Consider the following 7,249-nt stretch of genomic DNA (forward strand, 5'->3'; position numbering starts at 1 on the left):
ATCTGTCCATACCATATTCATTAAAATTATTGTTTGGAATCATCTAATCTCAGTCCCTGGTTTCATAAGCATGAATAACACCATGTCTTGGCTATTTGTGAGCATTGTCTTCCAACAATTGGTACATACTGACTATACATCATCGATTTTCTTTAGCAGCATAGGTTTCTGTAGAACAAGGTTGCAGAAAATTAAGAGAAGCAAGGTGGTGACTTTCAAAGCGCAGGGTTGCCACTCTCATAGGTTTCACTGCTTATCCTGATTCCGTTTCCTGAAACAGATGAGCTCCTCAAATCATGACCACCCTTACTGAGTCATCTGTGGTCAAGGATGATCTAGCATCTTGCATCTCCTAGAGTTTGGTGTGGAGTACAGGTGGGTGAAAGGCATGGAGCAGAACAGAAACAAAACAAAGCAAAATACTGGAGTTGGCAGATCAGTATGACTCAGCTGACTTCTCACAGTGTGTTCCAGTGTTCTATGCTACCAGGTATTTGAGACACTGATTAACTTTTAGTTGTGATTACTTCCAGAGTATGTGTAGAATAGTATACTTATGTGAGTCATTGTACAGTTCTCTAAAATGACATCACAAATTTGAACAAGGAATAAAACACTCCAATAAAAGGTAAAGAGGATCTTATTACACATCTGTGTGTGTATGTATGTATGTATGTATATATGTATGTGTCTGTCAGTCTGTCTGTATGTATGTGTAAGTGTATACTTGGAGGTCAGAGGACAACATACCAGAATTGGTTCTTTCCTTACACCATGTTTGTCCAAGGGATCAAGCTTAGGCTTGTGTTATAGTTAATGTGGGTTTATTCTCAGTGAATCTTCTCATTCATGCCTGATCACATAGTCACTGTTAAGAATTTTTGATAGTATAGATGTTAACAATTTGAGATGCAAATGACCACACACACACACACACACACACACACACACTCACACTCACAGCCTTTTCCTGTGGTGGCATTGATTACTTCATAGTGGTTTTGAATCAATGTGAAAATGAAGACTGCTCTTATCACATGGTTGCGCTGACTAGTGTGATTATTTCTTCACTGGCCTCCATTTCCCATTTTTCATAATCTTGGTCCTGAGTGCTTCTTTGAATGTCATTAGATTATTCAAATCAAATTAAAAAAACAAAAATTCTGGATGCATAGTGAGTTCCATGTAATTGCATCCCATGATTGTCTTGGCTCCATGTGACCATTGCAGGAGAAAGAACTGCCCGTACAAAATGTTGGGTCCATTCAACTGCAAATTCATTTATGTATATTCTTCTGTGATTAATATTAACCAATTGCACAGTTTGTTGCAAAACAGGGGATAAAACTTCAAATGATCTTCACAGCTATGAAACCAATTTGTATTTTGGTACAACAGACTGTGGAGGGTGGGGACTGTGGTCAATCATTAATTCCATGTTTCTAAGAAAGATGTACATTGACATGCTTATTTTCTTAGTAACTAATCACTACAGTTCTGGTTCTATGGAGGTCTGTCTCACTTACTATGTCAAATCTGAATTCTGGAAATCCACTGAGAATGATTTGCTTTTCCATATGATGATCTCATGTCGTTCCCTTGCCCCCATTTAGTGGTACGTGAGGAACTGACTCAATGTCTTCGGAGCCCCTTTATCCAGAATTCCTCTAGAAAACTTTCAGAGAATAGAGTGATGTTAAAGTTACCCAAACACTTTAACAAGCTTGACGTTAGACTGTTAACGGCACATGGGACCCTACCAATGTACCAGTTATTTGTACCTTGGTATCAGACAGAAGTAGGTCAGTAAACTTATAATGATGTCCTCTGAGATGTTCTGTGCTCGGGTATAAATATTGACTCTGTTCTGTACTCCTGTGGGAGGGGATTACCAAGTTATGAGATAACAAGCAGAAAGGAAATGGTGACTTCTCGTGCTGTCTGCCTCTTTGAAAGCACCTTATTTTACCTGGCCTAAGTCTTATAGAGCTTAAAACTGTTATTAACTAGTAGTTAAAGAAAGAGGTCTTAATATATCTTCATCAGCCAGAAACACAGCAGGATCATATGATTTGATAGTATGAATTTTCAAGCCCATTGTTCTAGTCTCCCCTGAACTATGTGGACTCTAACTACTTAATTGTATAAATTTGCATATTTTTAGTTTTTGTGAGGAATAAATCTATCTGTAGAATAATGTTTTCAATGAGCTTCTTTCCCTGCACAATGGAATACACAATGAAGAGATGATAGCTTCACTTTTAATTACTCTGCAGTAGGTAACTTCAAGGATATTGAGTGGAGTTACTTAAAAGAGTTGGCCTCATCTGGTCTTAGGGAAATTGCTGGTCTTTTATCTTGGTTAGAGTCCCATCGACATATGCCAACTTTGGACTTATTCCTTGTGACTCTTTAACTGCCCCAGAAGAGTCATTACCAAAGTCATCTCAGAGTTTTCTCTGCAAGAATATCTTTGATCTCAGCATCTCCAATGTACTTTCCTAAGTTAGAATATTCCCTTTCAGACCCCCAGAGAGTCCTTTCTTTTGATCTCTGTGAGTCTACACAGCCATGGCTCCCTTCTTACTCTTTTGACATAGCTCTTGCCTCTTCTGTTAGTGGCCTCACTTCTCTTAAAGTGAGATTAGATTACTAGTGACTACTGTACCTTTTTTATACACTTGCAAGGGCTATATTTGCATCACCAATCATATTCTATACAGACACAAAGTGAGTACTCATCACAGCATACAACATCAGGTCTCTCTATATTAGCTAGATACTATGAACTTAGTGATCCTCTGTCATCCTGAGAAAACCTTTTTATAAGTGAACTCCTCCACCTCCTTGGTTTGTTTATCTAGCTGGACTTGTGGAAAAATTAGGATGTAAGCTCTGGGTTACTGCTCCAGCACCATGTCTGCCTGCTGCTCCCATGCTCCCTTCTGGAAAATGCAAAGAAGCCCCAATAATTGTTTTCCAGATGTAAATATAATTGGAGTTTAGGGTATTTCTTTGTTGACAGTTGGCCTCTGGAGGAAAGAAAATTCCAATCTGGAAATTTAAGTCTATCTGTAGCATTTACATCCTTCATAAACATCTATAAAACTTAGAGTCTTCAGCCATAAATTATGAAATTATGCATGTCCTTTAATATTATTGTGAAACTTTATTAAGAAATAATAGGATATGAATACAGTATAACATCTGGCATACATGTTCTGAATTAGAATTGTTTAGATTCTTTTTTGCATCATTTCCACTATCTGTTCTGTTTCCTCCTTTCCAAGTATTAGAATTTATATATGACTATTTCCTCCAAAACTAATTGTCTTAGATAGCTATCTATCGCTGTGAGGACTCACCGTGATCATGCCATCTTATAGAAGAAAGAATTTTTTGGGAGTTTGCTTAGAGTGTCACAGAGTAAGCCCATGACCACCATGATGTGGAGCATGACTTTAAAACCCCCAAATCAACCCAGGTGATACACCTCTTAATCCTCCCCAAATAGTTCCACCAACTGGGAAACAATTTTAAAATATATTAGCTTATATAGACCACTTTCCTACAAATTGTCATACTAATTATGCATCTAGTCAATTTCAATATACATTATTCTCTCATAGATAACTTATTAACAGAAGGGACGGTGAGAATATGTCACAAAAACTATGACATACCAACTATTCAGCAGTCACTATAACAGAAAATACAACAGAAGTAATGGCTATGCCTTCAGACTTTGTTTCATGAAGTTTCAATACAGAGAATGACCTAGTCAGTGATCAATGGGAGGAGAGGCCATTGGTCCTGTGAAGGCTCAATTCCCCAATGTAGGGGAATGCCAGGCCCAAGAAGTGAGAGTGAGTAGGGTGGTGAGCAGGGGGAGGAGGGGAGGGGTAGGAGGACTACGTTTTTGGAGGGGAAACCAGGAAAAGGGATAGCATTTGAAATGTAAATAAAGAAAATATCTAATAAAAATAAATTAAAAAATAATTTGGCTGAAGTTTGATTTTTGCTTTTACTTTCTTCTACGGTATAAAACAGGCAATATCTAGATAATACGTATACTATGGTCATCTTTGTGTTACAGAGGCACTCATTCTGACTTACAACACTTTTGTAGAATTTTTAAATATTTTCAGCTTCACTCTTACAGTTTATTTATTTAGAAATACATTGAGTTATACAATTTAATGGAGACCATTTAGATACTGGTCCTTAAAGTGTTATAGGAAAGAAAATGTGAACTAATTAATATCATTTCTTTGAAACTTCCTGATTCCTCTTTTCAGCTTAACATACTACCAATTCTGTAATATAAAAAGACTAATGTTGTTCCATGTGTGGAGCCTTGCTATTTTTCTCTATGTCTCTGTTTATTTATTTACTTTACATATATACTTGATTATTACAGGAGAGTAGAATGGGGAAATGGTTGGGAGGAAGAAGGGGACCAATGGCAGTGGAAGGTACTCCTCTGTCATTGGATTTGTTAGCATTTTGTTGATGGTTTTCTATCATTGTTAGTTAGAAATGTTGGTCTATACATTTTCTTGTCTTGTAGCAAAATCTTAGAGGAAAAATAGATGGAATGGAGAGTACCCGAGCAGAAACACAAACTAGTGAAACTAAGACTTGTCCTTTGTAAGATAAACAAAAGTCATGGGCCTTCTACATAACTAAAGGTGCCAGAGAAAATTCATGTAAATGGAATAAAACCGAGGGATAAGACAGTATACATGATGCTACTGAAGTGTGAGAGATCATGGAGTTGTCTTACACAATACGCCATGAACTGGAAAATCTTGAAGAAATGAGTCTGTACCAAAACTGAGTAATTAAGAAATAGATACTTCGAAGAGATCACCAACAGATACGAAAAACAAATCAATAATCACCAGCTTTCACCCAGAGAAAATATAGGTCATGCCGAATTCACTGATGAATTCTGTAAAATAGTTCATGATAAATTAATGTCAATTATTTAAAACACCAAGACAGGTTTTGAAGGAATTTGGCCTCAGAGAACCAAAGTTAAAGTTGGGTAAGAGATCATTAGTATCCACTAGCCATATATGCAACACCCTGCACGAGGGATTTAAACCCCACATAGGTCATTTTCATAAACAGGCGAGCACAGAGTGTCTGCAGGGCAGTTTCAGACTCTACATAATAAGTTGATCACAAATTTAGACACTTCACCCTTGTGTCATCCAAGTGTCAATTTCTAGGTTCTCATAATTGTAAACATGCAGCTGTTACACTCATTTGTCTCTTCATTATATAAAATGCTGATTACCTTCACCAGGCTCCAATAGATACTTCACAGGTAGGTGATAAAATACAAAAACCAAGTATCTGTTTCCACTAGCTCCATAGCATCCTGGTAAAATTTCAAATTACTTTTCATGCTTAATTAACCGGATCAGTGCCCTCCTGGCTAATTGTACTTCTCTCCCTTCAAAACCACTCAAACTTCTCTTGAGTATTTCTCTCTCTTATTTTTTTTTCTTTTTAAATTGAAAATAGATTCTTGAGTGGGAGGGAGGGAGAATATACTGAGAGAAACGACTGGAATTGGGGGGAGGGGGCATTTCAGGACAAGGAAGAAACCTAGTGGAAGGGAAACTGCATGGAATCTAAGAGTGACCCTAGCAAAGACTCCTGGTAATGGGGGACATGGAGCCTGAACTGGCCATCTTCTGTAACCAGGCAAGATCTCAACTGGGACACCAACACAGCCCCCAAACCTTTGACCTACATTTCATCCTGCCTGCAGAATGTGCTGGGACCAGAGCCTAGCAGAATCATCAAAGAGACCAGACAGACAGACTTCATTCAACAACTGCTGGAAGCAGATGCAGAGTACTACATCCAAGCATTAGGCAGAGGGGATGTGGAAGGGGAGTGGTTCTGGGGGAGAAGAGCGGCATGGGAAAAGGCTGGAGGAAGGATAAGGAGAGGATAAGGATTTAATATGTGAGAAGAAAATAAAGAAAAAAGTCAGAAAATAGATTCTTTTGATTCCAAATGATATTCTACTGTACTCATGGATTAGTGCCTAGTCCAGTTATCATCAAAGAGGCTTTTTCACCCAGCAACTGATGGGAGCAGATGTACAGAGACACAGCCAAACATTAGATGGAGCTTGGTCGAATGCCCTGAGAGATAGGGAGGAAGGATTGCAGGAGTCATTTAGATAGAGAACACCCAGAGTACAAGGCACTGGTATCAATCAACTAAGCAGGGCTCATAGGGCTTTACAAAGGCTTCAGCCTGCTCTGGTCTGTGCTAAGTCCTCTGCATATGGTTGTGTAGCTTAGTGTTCTTGTGAGAATTCTAATAGTGGGAGTGAGGAGTGTCTCTGACTCCTTTGCCTTCCTACGGGTTGCTTTGCCCAGCCTTGATAAAAGAGTTTGTACCTAGCCTTCTTGTAACTTGTTATGCTGTGCTTGGTTGATACTCCTGGAAACCTCATCTTTTCTGAAGGGAAACTGGAGAAGGAGTGCATCTGGGGGAGTACATATTGGAGAATGGGAGGGGTGGAGGAAGGACAAACTGTGATCTAGATGTATTGTATGAGAGATGAATAATAAATAAGTAAATATGGAAAAATAGATTCTTCTTCCATACAATTCGTCTCCACCACACTCTCCTATCTCTCCATCGTTCTGAGCTTCCTCACACATTTCCTCTTTCCTATATCCACTCCCCCTCCATTTTCTCTTCATAAAAGATCAGGTCTCTAAGAGAGGACAGCCAGACAGGACAAATCGGGATACAATAAATAATACATGGTAAAAGCCCTCATATTGAGGCTGAACAAGGCAATCCAACAGGAGAAAAGGGTCTCAAGAACAGACAAGTCAGAGGTACACTCACTGTCACTGTTGGGAGTCTCACAAGAGTACCAAGCTAACAGCCATGACATACACACAGAGACCTAGTGCAGACCCACGTAGGCTTCATGCTTGCTGTTTCAGTTTCTGCAAGCCTATGTGATTCTGTGGACCATGTATTCCTGGTGTCCTCCATCTCCTCTGAGTCCTACAGTTCTTCCTCCCCCTCTTTTGAGGGGTTCCCTGATCTCTGAGGGGAGGGATTGAGGGAAGGGAATACAAATCTCCAATTTAGACTCTCCGCGTAATTTCTGGCTGTGGGTCTCTGCACCCACTCCCATCTGCTGCCTGTGATGAGCATCTTGAGTACTTCTGTATCTTCCTTGTTCTTTTTTTTTCTTTTA

Source organism: Mus caroli, unplaced genomic scaffold (genome assembly GCF_978045245.1).
Source record: "Mus caroli unplaced genomic scaffold, Mus_caroli_1 scaffold_6, whole genome shotgun sequence".
NCBI lineage: Eukaryota > Metazoa > Chordata > Mammalia > Rodentia > Muridae > Mus > Mus caroli.